The following is a 15,207-nucleotide window of genomic DNA, read 5'->3' as shown; positions in this document are numbered from 1 at the left end:
TTAGGCAAGGAAGTAAGAAAGACGACCAAATTCTGCTCTCAGTTACACTCAGTAAATGTGCCGGTCATTCAAGATGTACAGAATTTGGATTTGAAGATGGTTTTATCACTTGCAGCTTCCCCAAAACCACTTCATCTCTTTAGAGAACAGATGCTCAGCCCTGCTGATATATGGCTGAAACATATGGCTGTGGATCTTCAAGTTAGGAAGGATATAAATAAAATACGCATGACTTGAAATAATATCATACAACACTGTGCGTCTAGCAGAAAGTCCAAATGAGGGTTTGTATATATTTATTGAGAAAAAGAGAATATTGTAATACTGTTGTGCCACAGGGAGAGAAAGCAGATCATTTACATGTACCAGTACAGGTTGGGGGGTGACCTGCTGGAAAGTAGTGAACGGGAAAGGGACCTGGGGGTCCTGGTGGATAGGAGGATGACCATGAGCCAGCAATGTGCTCTTGTGGCCAAGAAGGCAAATGGCATCTTAGGGTGCATTAGAAAGGGAGTGGTTAGTAGGTCAAGAGAGGTTCTCCTCCCCCTCTACTCAGCCTTGGTGAGGCCGCATCTGGAATATTGCATCCAGTTCTGGGCCCCTCTGTTCAAGAAGGACAGGGAATTGCTTGAAGGAGTCCAGCGCAGAGCCACAAAGATGATTAAGGGAGTGGAACATCTCCCTTATGAGGAGAGGCTGAGGGAGCTGGGTCTCTTTAGCTTGCAAAAGAGGAGACTGAGGGGTGACCTCATCAATGTTTACAAATATGTGAAGGGTAGGTGTCAGGATGATGGAGCTAGGCTTTTTTCAGTGATATCCAGTGATAGGACAAGGGGCAATGGGTGTAAACTGGAACATAGGAAGTTCCACGTCAACATCAGGAAGAACTTCTTTACTGTAAGAGTGACAGAGCACTGGAACAGGTTGCCCAGGGGGGTTGTGGAGTCTCCTACACTGGAGATATTCAAGGCCCGCCTGGACAAGTTCCTGTGTGATGTACTGTAGGTTACCCTGCTCTTGCAGGGGGGTTGGACTAGATGATCTTTTTAGGTCCCTTCCAACCCTTGGGATTCTGTGATTCTGTGATTCTGTGATTTAGTATTGGGTGGAATTCCATACCAACACCTTGTCTATCTGTAACTGCCTGATCCTAAAAAGATCTCAAAAGATGTAAGATCTTGGGTAGAAGTACACATTTAAGAAGTGCCAGGAGGGAACATATCAAGAATTCTAGCTGTCCTATCCAGTATTTGTGAATTGCTTCATCAAAATAGTAATTTAATCCATAGACTAGAAATTAAGAATTATCTTTTTCTATTCAAATCTATACTAATAAATAAAAACCTATGCTTTTTCTGATTAAGGTAAATGTTAATGCAAACAGTAATTTAGACATAGCTGAATGCTATACTTGGATGTCAGGGCCAATTCAAATCCTTTTTATCAGAAGTAGCTCTGCAGCTGGCCATAGCATCTGTTGGTTGCAAGTTTCCTTTTCAAATCATAGGATCATGTTATGTTGTCTCTACTTATTTTTTTATTTTAAAAGAAATCAATCAAAATAAGTGCCAAGAAATCCACACAACTATGCTGCAGATAGTGAAGAAGTAACGCAGACCTTTCCTTGAAAGTATGTGTAATGACCTCAATGCATTTTGACAGTAGGAAAAAAATAGCACTGTATGACTTTCTATTTTTGTAGCTAGACATAATTATAATATACACTAGATTAATTATTTTGGGTCATAAAGATCTTGGAAAACTGACTGCTTTATTAATTTTATCCTTGCATGCTTGAATTTGATTTGATTTGGAGGAAAAGAGAAAGATAAGGTTTTGCTCTGATTTTTGGTGTGACCAAAGTGGGAAATAATGAGCATACTGTTCCTGGAAAACAAGTTCAGTATCTGCACCAGCAATTACAAGCAATCAGAGGACATTTGACTACTGGTTGTAGTTAGGTGGAAATTCTTGCTTGTCATAAAATGAGATGCAGGGTAGCATTTACCTACTGTTGTGTTCTACCAATACAAACTCAATCCAACAGTATCACAGCACTCAGGGAGTTGGGCTTGTTCAGCCTGGAGAAGAGAAGGCTCAGGGAGACATTAAAACAGTCTTCCTAAAGGGGGCCTACAAGAAATCTGGAGAGGGACTCTGAGCTCTCTCAGCCTGTCTTCATAGGAGAGGTGCTCCAGCCCTCTGATCATATCATTCTGCATTTACAAGTGTACTGGCCAATTTCTCTGGCCAGGGTACATTTTACAAATGTAAAAGCCAATTCTACAATGACATGTGAAGAGCTGTGTCCCTCCGGCACATGCTCAAATTGAGCATGTGGCCCAAGAAGACTCCAGATTGCATCCAGATTTGTAGCCGTATACCCTTTTTTGATTATGATTCAATGAATCTCACATTAACACTATTTCAGTAAAAGCCAACGTTGACAAAATGTGTTTCACTTCACAGAAAGTTCTGAAAACCCACTTTCTATGGGATGGAAAAAGGTTTTTAAAACCCAGAATTTCCCACAGCGTAGGAATTATATTTTGATTACAAAGGCATAAAGCAAATATAGAGATTTAGAATTTTTGTTGCTCTGTTAAGGACCTATGATATGCTGATTCCTAAAGGTAAAAAAAGCAGCTCTGAAATCAGTACGTTACTTAGTGAAGAACCAGTAGAACTTTTCAAGTTGGCTTCCTTGGCCTGCTTCTCATGACCTCCAAAAACATGGCTGCAGTTAAAAAATCTGCCCAATTTGAACAAAGCTCAATAGAGCAAGGTGGCAAAGTTTACAGGGTTCTGTCCATCATACCTAAAACATTTCATCTTTGTTCAAATGCTCATTAGCAAGGAGCCAATCAAAGCAAACAAAAAGATGACAGAAGCCAAAGACAGGTATGTATTTTCTACACAACCATCTACCATGTGAGTGCTCATAGGAGGTTCTTAGCTTTACTGTAAGGGCAGCATTTAAATAAATAACAAAACACAAACTTCTTACAATTTACAGCAGAGGCTGAGGTTGATCGCCCTTAATCTAGTTCTCTTCAGTGTGGAGTAATGATGCTAACACCAGCAACAGGGTGACAGAAGATCAGATCCTTAACCAATGTGGTCGTCCATGTGGAGTTATGCTACAAGTAACAGATTTCCAAGAAAACAAGCCAAACTATTGACCCAAAAATCTGGCTCATGAAACGTTTTTAATGACTATTAAGATGACTGTATTTTAGAAGGCTTATGGACTCCTTTTTGCACAGGAATATATTAGCATCCAGTCTGCTGCCCCCAGAGCTGGACACAGAACTGCAGCGGGGCTCTCACCAGAGCACCGTAGAGGGGAAGAATCCCCTCCCTCAACCTGCTGGTCACGCTGCTGGGGATGCAGCCCAGGATGTGGTTGGTTTCTGGGCTCAAGCGCACACTGCTGGGTCACAGGGAACTTCTTGTCACCCAGCACCCCCAAGTCCTTCTCATAGCAGTATCCTGCCACATTCCTGCCACAATGCATCCTGCCAGCATGTTCATAGTGGAAGATCAGCTTATTGTAAAACATTGGAATAAGACTGGTATGTAGCTTGTCAGGCAGACAGTGAAGAAAGTAATCTTTTTTTTTTTAAGAGTATGACATCCTTATCACAGGGAGAGACGAAAAAGGGAGAGAACTTGTGTGCACGCTTTATTGAGTCAGCAAGGCAAATACACGAATGCTGTAAGTTTTATTGGAATATTTAACCTTTTGTAAGCTAAGGGTCATTGCACTTTATTTGCAATGATAATACTGCAGGATTCCTGGGTATAGCTTCTATCTGAAATGAAAGTGATCTTTCTACTATTCATTTATGTGAAGAAAGAAAAAAACAGTTTCTGTTTAAAAAAATCAAGTTGGGAATAATTTACGACAGTAAGGAATCGCTGATGATTAAAAATAATTTCTGTCTTCTCTCTCTGGTTTGCAGCATGGAACATTTCCCTCTCTAATCATTCTTTGTCAGACAGAGCTGAGGTGCCAATAGCAACAGAAGACTTTCTGCTGATGATGCATGGCTTGTCATCCAAAATATTGACTGAATTTACATTGTGATGAAGAAGAAGGTTCAGGATCTGAGCCTCCTGATCTTCTTTTATCTATTGCAGTAGATAAAAAGTCATATGCATGCCATATGTTGAACATATTGATCAGGGGAACATTCCCTCTTTAAGAGAGAGAAAGATTTCATCAATAATTTAGGAGACTGTCAGAAGGACAAAGTTCTCTCTTAATGAACAGTTATTTCGGAATATGAAGTTCTATATATAGATGAATATTTACATAAAGTGGGGAATTATCACTATCATGTAGAAAAAGAAAAGTAATATGAGTGGAAGAGTTTTCTGAAGCCTTCCTAATCAGCCTGACCCCTACCCTATGGTAGTACTGTCAACGATGAAGAAGTGATTTTAAGTACATTGATAAATTCTTACAATCCTTTACAAATTTTATAGACAATTACTGAAATCATATTACATTTTTAAAGATGTAAAGATATTCTGGAGCAAAATGCCTAACAACAGCCTAGTTTTTTTACAATATATAGGTCCGTGTAAACCTCTCAGTGCAAAATTAAGCAAATGAGGACAGTCTGCAAGTTTACATACGGTGAAGGATCTCACTGGCAGCAGGACAGCTTGTAGATGGGTTTAAACACTGACTTTGAAAGGGAAAGATTTTTCTTCACTTGCATTTGTCTACATTTTTGCAAGTAAGGGAGAAGAAAGTCTTAGAATCATACAATCATAGAAACATTTAGGTTGGAAAAGACCTTTAACATTATTGAGCCCAACCATTAACTTCCCACTGCCAAGTCCGCCACTAAATCATGTCCCTAACTTCCCTCATTTCATTCCATTCCTCCTGAGACATTCCTTTTCTGGCCTTTTCAATCTGTCTTTGTTCCAAGATTAGTTCAAATGAGAGGCAAAAGGGAAAGGAAAGCCTGTTTAATTAGCACGCTGAGCACAGTGCCATCGTTCCCCACGCAGAGGCATGCAGGAAGAGGCTCTCACATCTTCCAGCACCCGCTCTCAGTTGGCTCCGTCATTGTGAAATGTTTGCCAGTCTCTCTCCTAGATGGTCTGAACAAATATTGCAGCACTCTGGGGGAACATTCAATGTGAACGGAGCAAAAGAACGTACAGAACAATTTCCAGCACTTTCCTAAGGAAAGCGTTTAATCTTATCTGTTTTCATTTGAAAACAGCAAGAGACCCTTCCTCCAGAAAAATATTCCTGTTGCATGAACTTCATTAGCATAGCTAGGGAGCTCCAACTGGGTACCAAATGGTATGACTTACATTCATGCAGATATTTTCTGCCATATGTCAAGGAGTTGGCTGTATCTTGGGAATATTATAGTTCTGGCTGATTCAGCACAGTGAACAATCCACAGCCAAACACTCAGAAATACGTGCTTAAGGCAGGGAGTAAGGATTTCCACGTCAGTCATTTTTATTTGTAAAGATAAAGAAAATCACTGCCTTATGAATGTCAGAATCAGCTGAAGTTCCCATTTGATTTCTTACTTATATAGGACAATAAAAATACATCACATATTGCAGAGAAATGTATGATAACTCCACAGACAATTGTGGTTATATTTACAGACCTAGAAACAATTTTGTAACTGTTTTCCATACAGCTAAGACTTAAATTCATTTTGCTAACAAAATGTCTTCTTTAAAAACTGACAGGATTTATCTGTCTCCAGCATATTGCCTGTCATGTTTTCTCACAACAAAAATGTTTCTATAGGCTATAAATACCTGAGATCTTACATTTTACAGTTCACAGAAAGTCTAGAATTGCAAAATGTATCCTAAACATTTATAAAATTGAGCAATGGCATGGAACAGAAAATAACACAATCTTTAGACTGTCTACTATGCTCAGCACTGGGCAAGTTAACATGTTTAGTGCTTCAGCTACAACAGTATTAGAGGAGATATTCCTGAGAAAATAAAGATACAAAAGATGAATCAAGTCTCTACAAAACACTATCACATTAAAAGTGAGATTTAAGAACAATCTAAAGAAGCAGCTTTGGGTTCAGTATCTGCCATTACCAGAAAAGTGAAATTCCCAAGATGCACTGCTCCGTTACCATGGCAACATTGCAAGGTAGCACAAAGGGGTTCATCTTTATGCAACACGGTTTTATACAATCTATCATCCTAAATGTGACAGCACGTACTATCTTTTGGGTCTGCTGTGACACCACAATGCAGAGGAGTTATTAAATATAACCAATGCCTCATTTATTACCAGTCAAAGAAGTAACCTTTTAAATGCAAATGTTTAAAATTAAAATGAAGGGTTTAATCAGTTAAGCTTCCCAACCTTAAATTACCATAGGGTAGAGAGTAACAATATCAGCTTTGCAGAGATTGTGTTTTAAAATATTAATACAAAGATCTATGCTTATTTTTGACAACTGTGACATGACCTTTAGAAGAAAAACTAATAAAAGCAGTATGACCATGTTCTTCTGAAATAAAACCCTACAATCTCAAAGCATAAAAGCTATACTAATAAGTGATTACAAAAGGGATTACAGTGCAACCTAGAGAGTTTATCTTTAACAATTCTCAGGGTACCCTTTTTTACCACATAAATATAATTTATTAAGCTTAAAACATGCTGGAGAGCAAGGTTACCAGGCAAAATGGCATCAAGTGCTCCAGGTTAATTTGATTCAAGTTATTTTCTAGTGAGTGTCTAATTGTGAATGGCTCTGAATATTGATCTCTTGCTTGGATCAATAACTTTTTTCCATCCCTGTGAACAGCACAGCAAGAAGATAGAAAAAAAGAATTACAATAGATTTCTTGCACAGAGGCTGCTCTCTCTTTTTCCTTCTTTCTTTCTCCCTCAAATGCCATCTCTTAAAAAATCATACAAAACAAATTCTCCAAGGGAATGAAACGAAAGTGTGCAAACTGTAATGAACCATCAACTTTCAAATTCTGTGTTGAGGTCTGATTTTTCCTAATGCATTTTTTCTTATTTCTACACAACTTGTATAAATCTAGAAAAAGATATTTTAAATGACCTTTAGGATGTAAGAACATGCACAATACTGCCTTGGGGAATGTAAAGAAAACCTGCAAGTAACTTTCTTCTCATGAAATTGTACCATAAAAAGAACATTTTTTTTCCCTCCCATAATAGGGTATAAGCATTTGAACTCAGGTATGGAGTCAGTAATAGAAATATGCATCCTGATGCAGCTTGGTTTCAAAGGTTTGGTTTGCAGGTTAGTGTGACTAACAGACATGCCTCTTAAGGAAAGGTCTTTGTATACCAGCAATACTCTCGACATTCTGCAGAAACAGCCTGTTCAAATAGAACTAAGATTTTGAGAATAATTAGACTAGGAAAGGCCGGATTCATTTTTTAAATAAATACAGAATATAGTCTTAATAAGGACAGAAAGGAATTCAGGATTACCTGAGCACCCATCTTCTCACCTAAACACTTAGAAAATTCCAAGTGACTTTATTAGGGAAGGGGAAAAAAAGAGGAGAAATGCTATGTCAAGTTTCATAAGCGGTTTTCCAGCTTTTCTACACCCTTTCACAGGACTCTGATGACAGAAAAAGGACTATTAAGACAGGTTTAGTCAGATTTCCGGGACTTCCACCAGCAGAAAAGCCTTGCACTGCACAAAGTTGGCAAACAGGGTCTCTGGCACCACTTCACATTACACTGCCACAAAGAAGGGCCTCACTCCAGAAGCATGGGTTCCCATTAATCCTTTCATGCAGTAATGGAACATTCAAAGTTACGTAATTTTCCATGGGCAAATCTGAGGTGGCTGGCCCTAAATTTGACAGGGGCTGAATTAGATAGCATCTTAGACACGTTTGGGTTGGAAGGGACTTGAAAGCTCATCCAGTTCCAACCCCCTGCCATGGGCAGGGACACTTTCCACTACACCAGGTTGCTCCAAGGCCTGTCCAACCCGGCCTTGAACACTGCCAGACTACAGCTTCTCTGGACAATCCTAGACCCTAGCTCCTAGTAGAATTTATGAAACAATATAAGGTTTCATAAGATACACCTGTTGGCTCTTTCACCCTTTTCTTGCTCTCCAGTTCCTCACATGAACACTGAGTTTTATAACTGTGCATCTAAGAACTCATCCTTCAAAGTGATCATGAGCAATGAAAAAAAATCTTCACACAATGTAGAAAAGAGCAGTATAAAAAGTCTGTAAAAGACATCCACAGCCTTCCAATCTCTCAAAAGATAACACCAAGAAAGCCTTATTACTGCTAATCTGGCACGCATAATGCCACTACTAGATTTCATTTTGAAGCAGCTCTAAATTTGATAACCAAAATGTACACGTTACTCAAGAGTTGCTGCTTCTGTCCCAGAGCAAATCTGAATAGGGAGGATGGGAATGTTAAATATAGAAGCTTGGCTTTGGGTTGCAAGACGTAAACCACATTTTATTATTCCTATACCCAAAGATCAAGCTACTCAAACATTTAAATCATGTATTTCTTCTTTTAAAAACCACATCTCTTAAAAAACAAACATGCAAGCTATTCAGATGAAGAGTAATAGTTAAAGCTTTATAGTCTACAGCAGTGAAAACTTGAATGATATTGAAAACCTGCTTAGCACATCTCTGCTTTTCCTTGCATCGTTCAACAGAGCTATGTTTGATTCACTACAACTTTTTTCAGGAAGAGCAGGATAAATAGCCAGAATCAATAGCCAGATGATTCTGCACAATTTTATCTTAAGAGCAACATATTCCCGGCTCTGAAAGCAATTTCGTCTCAGCATTGCCCATATTAAAACTCTATTTTAAATAATACAGTATTGTATCTTCATTGGCATTCTAATTTGAATACAGTAATTAACACTAACAGCTTAGTATCGTTGATTAAGAGATGATTTATAATACTTGCTGAACTTGATAACTCCATAATATCATCTAATTTATTCTCTGCCATAAATTTAGGACCTATTCTATTTTGGTGACTAGGGTAGTATGTGCTTTTGCAAATACCATGAATTTTAAATGACAATTTTCTTCCTATTTATATTCCATATATGAAAAAATAAAGAGGTAATTTATAATTATTCTTTAAAAGTTCTGTAAGATGAATGTCTTTAAATCTAAAAAAATTTATAAGGCTGCACTGCTCGCCTCACTTTAATCAATAAGAGTTTTGACATGTATTTCAGTGAGGTTAGGACATTGTCCTTACAGAGTTTAACTAATGAACAAGATCACAGCCAGATTATTGATCCAAAGTAGAAATAAGGCTACTCCATAAAGCTCAGAGAAAAAAAAGTCAATATATTTTAAGAGGTACCTGAGTAATCTGATGTTAAATCTATACATTCAACATAAAGTCTCAGAAAGAAATTTATATAAACATAAAATTAGTGACTGAGTTTTGTACTATTCAAACTACTGCTTCATCACCCAAATGATAATACATCAATTTATTATAAACATTTAAAACCCCTACACTTTTCTAGATCATCCTGCAGCTGAAAAAGAACCTGCCATAGCCCAAAGTATGAAGGTCTTACGTCAAATCCCAAAGTTAAAAACATTACTTCAGCAGCTATTAGCTATATCAAGGCATAGATTGAGGGAAGTATATTTTCATTTCTTAACAGCGGAGAACAGAGAATGCACAGTACACTAGAGAAAAATTATGACAAAGCAATACTGCAAGTAAAAAAACCCCTAATATTAAATCAATAGCAATATTAGCTATATTGATGACCCTTTTCATTACTATCACTTTGAACACAAAACAAATTTCTACCATATCAGCCTGTCAATAATGTCTGTGGGCTGGATGAAGTGGAACAGGCAGGAGTTTTTTTCCATTTTTCTATAAGTAATTCAATGATAAGAGCAGCACTCGCCATTTACCACATAAGCAAATTAGTAGCTGACATAATACCTGGTTTCATGGCAGAAGATTGGCTTTTATACAGTTTTATCTGACATCTTTACAATAAATTAATACCACAGTCCTCCCCTCTCTCCTCCCTTAAAGCAATTACTTGTTATTCCCAAGAGCCTATAAAACATTTTCTCACTGTATACACATACTGGGTTTCACATATCTGTGCCCCAGCAGCAGTTCTACCAAAACTGGGATTCACCACAGAGGCAGCAATAGTGCTGCTCTTCAGCAGCTTCTGTCTATTGAGGACTTCTGCTTAGTAGAAGGTGCCTTTTGAAATTAGTGGTCTCTCTGATGATGACTGACATATTTGCCTACACTTCTACCCCTGCCTTCCTCGTCTTAGAGTCAGCACTGTTAGCAACTGCAGAGAGAAGCAGTAGCTATAGGAAAATTTGGCTCCAGTTTTAATAAAACACTTAATATAAAACCTGCCAAAATCCATTCTGCATCATGCTTGGAGGTTGAAATTGTGCATAAGGCATCAGTTGTTTTGTTCCTTCACTCCAAAGAAAACATGGGATAGTAGAACTTCAACAGGAGATTCAAAGGAGGTAAAATTATGAAAACAACACTGTCTTTGTCATCTCTGTTCTTATTTCAATATATAAAATTCAGTGAAAAAATGACAACCTATTGACCATCAGCTCTCAGCTACACGTGTTCTTTAAGGCAACTAAAAACTGGATAATGACAAAAACACTTTGATAATAAAAAATGGGTCTGCCATACAAAGTTATTTGCTGACATTTGATAATGTAATTCCTATGCAAACCCTCAATGGATTTGTAAGGTGTTTTTTTTTCCCAAATCCAACCTTCTATGATAATATGTGTTCTCTTAAGGGAAGTATTAAATCACAGCAAGTTGATCTGTAATTTCAGAAACTCACCTTTTTCCATTTGCAGAATGCTATATCTGATAGCTAAAAGAGAACCTCGAACTTTTCTTTACAATATGATATGCCAAACTAAATGCATTGCATAGCACCTCATTCAGCACATCGCAATTGTCACACTTTTATTGACTTTCGTAACAGCAGATGAGTCCTGAACTTGAGTACTATATGGGAAGTGATTTTACAGCCCACATATTTGAGGCGGATCAAAACCTTTAATCTTTCCTGAGTATGCTTCAGTCAGCAGCAATAAAAGATTTGTGTATGCGAGGTTTTACCATCCCTCTGATGATTCTGCTAGCTGTGCAGGATTAACCTGTTGCATGGTAGCGATTCTGCTCTGTGCATTTAAGTCAGACTACCTGCTACAGCCCAGCCCTATTCCAGCTTTAGTGTTAGCTACGATGTAAAGATTTCACATATTCCTGTAATCTTTCTCTGATTAGGTCTTCTTTCCAGACTCACGATAGGCAAGAAAAGAGAGATCAAAAGGCTTAATAAAGACCTTGCCCAGTGCTGATATACTAATCACATGGTAATAGATCTCACATGTTAATGAGTCACTAAAATGAGGTTAACAGTCTATCACTGCCATTAAAATTGCAGACACATTTTTTTAAAGCTACTTTGAAATAAAATGTATTAACAGATTTGAATTCAAAGAGTACAAACAAAATGTGAAGTTGCCCAAACACACACAGGGCTGTCTCTGGCCACAGATGTGCCTTCACTGTCATGTTCAATGCCAAAACTGAGAGGTCTGCAAATGAACATCGATTGTCACAGCCACAGTTTAAAACTCCCATTCTTTTCTCATCCACTTCTTCACAATTACAGGAGTTTCAAGTACTAAAATTCCCCCAGTTACCCAAATGCACTTAGTATTTTTCCATGTCCTGTAGAATAATCCTGTATGCTAAGCCAAGGGTTGTTAATTCTGGTTGGCAGATCTCTCTAGCACTTCAGTTAAATACCTGTTAGTGTTGCATTGCTTAGGACCCCTCTTTAGAGTCTGCTTTCCACGGGAAAGATTTGTGTATTGTTTGGGGATTTTTAACTTTATAAAATTAGTGGTAAGAAAGATTGACTGCCTCTGGATGTATAATTCAATTTGAAGAATCTGAAAAATGCTACTGAAAATCACCCCTGTTTGCCAAAAGGCTGACAAGCTATTTGCACAAAACCATAGAAAGGATTCTTGGAGATGTCAATAATGAATTGGATAAAGGTTCTCCTGCTTGGTAACAAAATGGAGTTTGCTGATAAATTTTAAACACATTCAGCATGCTGCACTGTGCTCTAGTCACTTTATATAGATATTGCTCCTGGATTTATACAAGAAGTAGTTCTGAAATGGTGCTACTTCCATTTCACATTGACATTTTAATGCATGAACGTAACATTTGTGTATATGTAATGTATGTAATGCCATTTCATCATACAAATTTTGGACTTAAAAATATTGAGGTTTTTTTTTATCTTGTTTTGGGTTTCTTTTGGTTTTTCTATGATTAGATTAAAAAAATCTGTATCTTTCTTTAGGGGGAATATAAATGTTTGGGCATTATATTCGAACACAATATTTTATAATAACACTGCCTGTTTCCTTTCTTCTTCATTCTGTGGTGTAATGGGATGAGGTAAAACTGGTTTTGACTGTTTCAGCTTGCTCATTTTTGAGGCAAACATAGTAAATTCTCGGGGGTTTATGCCTTCTTATGTTTATTTCTTACTTCTTTTGCCACCACTATCAACCCCTGTATTATATGACAGCAATCTGCTACTTAGTTTTGCCTATTAACCTCATCTGGTTAGGCAAAATATCACAGACCTCTGCTTAAGACCTAGCGGGGGTCTCAGGTTTTTTCCTTCATTAGCCTTCCTCTCTTGATGTAGATCTACTTCACAACATCCCTTCTTCTCAACTAGCCTGAAAGCCTGTATGCTGAAGTACACATAGCTCAATGTAATTCACTGTATTTGAAAAGATACTTAGCTGATGTACAGATGATAGTAAAGTCAAGCCTATAGCCTAAATATTTAATATTACCAAGCTAAATACAGTAATGAGGGGAGGAGGATGGTTGAAGGAAGCATTTTTGTCTCCAAAAAATAGTCATGAACTTAACAGAAGTAATTTTGTTATCAAATCAATTATGAAAATTGAAGATATGAAAGCGTCAGATTTGAAATGTCTTTGACAAAAATACAGCATTATTGAACTCTGATCACACATCAGAAGTGACAGAAATGCACAAGCAAGGTTCACCTTTTGAAAGATTAAATGAAGATCTAGGTAGCTTCCATAAGGCACATCTTGCAGGTCTCTCAGGTAATTTTCTCTATGCTCTCACGACAAGCAGGGACCTTGTGATGCCACAAAATAGCCAAGTCTGGGTTTTGCACTTCTACATTGTGGTCCACTCCCCACAACGACAGCTCTTTCTACTTCCCATTCCTCTGAAATTCTCATCCCCTTCCTGACCTTTGCTGTATAAATAAGAAAGTGAGCATGTGGTTGGTTTTATTACAGGCTTATTTGGGCCTATGAAATAATAGAACAGTTAGTCCTAGAAGAAAATGCTTTGCAGGAAATAGCTAAGGTGTTTAAAAACTTCTGGAGCAGTTACCTTTTTCCTAGCAGCAGGGAGACACAGACAGTAGAAAAAAAGAATGGAATAATAAAATCTTTTATGCCTGTATTTCTATAGCTCTGCGGAGCCTTCCTGGCTTCCTTGAGACTTCACAGATACAGGTAGTTTTCAAATCTGTCTAGAAACAGACATAAACGTCAGGCTACTGAAGTTTGCCCATGTAGTTTTCCACTTAATGGCTTAGCTTTTCAGTTTTGAACATGGTAACCCACAACAGGCTGCTCTTACCACCTTGTGCTGAAAGTCACCATCTACCCACTCTGAAAGCACTTCACAGGTGCTACAGGTATTTAATTAGCAAAGAGCTTCACAAAAGAAGGATAAATCTCCACACTGTAAGGAAAAACACTGTCCTTCAGGAAACAGGGGGGACAAGAGATGTTTAAAGTTTCCCTGATGTTCCAGTCAGGTTTACTCACCCTCTTCATACTCTCTGAGGTTTCTACTTAGCACAAGAAAGTCCTTTTCTCCCAGTCCATATTCACACTACTGCCTTGATCAGTGGAAAACTCAACACCTTCAGGGCACAATAATTAAGTGCACCTCTAATTAATACTTCATCAGTCTCCACACAGGCAGTGGCTTTGTTCTTAGACCACAGAAACCTTGTTCATTACTTATTTAAGTTAAATACACCCCCAAAACCAAAACCACACAAAACAAGGAAGAAGGAAAAAGAGACCAAACATAACTTGCATAGATTCCAAAGAAAACGGAAATCAGGGAAAAAAATAATACTAATTTACTTAACAGGATACCATGAAATTTACCCAGCAACTATGTTCAAAGTTTCCTCTTTTTCCCTTCTTGCGCTGTATTACTACTGACAAATTCCTTTTCCCAAACCATCCTGATTGGCACTACTTTCTGCTTGGTTTTATTCTTAGTGACTACTTACTGAAAAGAAAAACCTAAAAAAGCTCAAACACTGAAGCAATCAGAGGGGCTCCATGCAGAGCTCCTAAAAATAAATTAATCTAGCTTTTGAATCAAAGATATAGCAATTCTGGATTACTGGAAAGCTGTTTTTTCAGCACAAATAACATGCCTGGGCATGTCAACAGTCAAGACTGCACTTCACTGATACTCAAACATCTGCTGAAACTGTCAGCAGATGCACTAAGGGCAAAATCGTCACTGAAACCCATACTTTAAGGTATAGAAAGTTCTTGCTTTAACTGCCAATTAGGTTTTCTTCTGTCCTTCAGCATAATGACAGACATTTTGCAACCATGAATACATCAGGACTTCATCAGTTCTCCTGCTGAACAAAGACTCTTAGAAAACAGAGGCAACACAAGAGAAAATAACTATAAAATGTTTTGCAAATATAAAGGAAAAGAAATTGTGTGGGTTTTTTCTTCCCCTGTACTTATTTATGGGAAGGTGAATATTATAATCCAATGTGAATTATACAAAAAGATCTAATTATAACCACTGGAGGGTTTGGGGTTGGTTTTTTGCTGTTGTACTTTTGTTGTTGTTTTCTTTTGCTTATTCTTCCCTGTCAATTATTCTGTTTCAGCCTTCAAAACTATGACAGCATCCTTGTAGTGACATTTCACTATGCCCTATTCTCAAATACTTCTACTAAATTAATTATCTGAAAATATCAGACGCTGCCAGTTCTGAGGGATGACACTGAGCACAAGCAGGAAGCTGCTT

The sequence above is a fragment of the Lathamus discolor genome, chromosome 5 (assembly GCF_037157495.1).
Source record: "Lathamus discolor isolate bLatDis1 chromosome 5, bLatDis1.hap1, whole genome shotgun sequence".
Lineage (NCBI taxonomy): Eukaryota > Metazoa > Chordata > Aves > Psittaciformes > Psittacidae > Lathamus > Lathamus discolor.
This window is presented reverse-complemented; position numbering follows the sequence as displayed.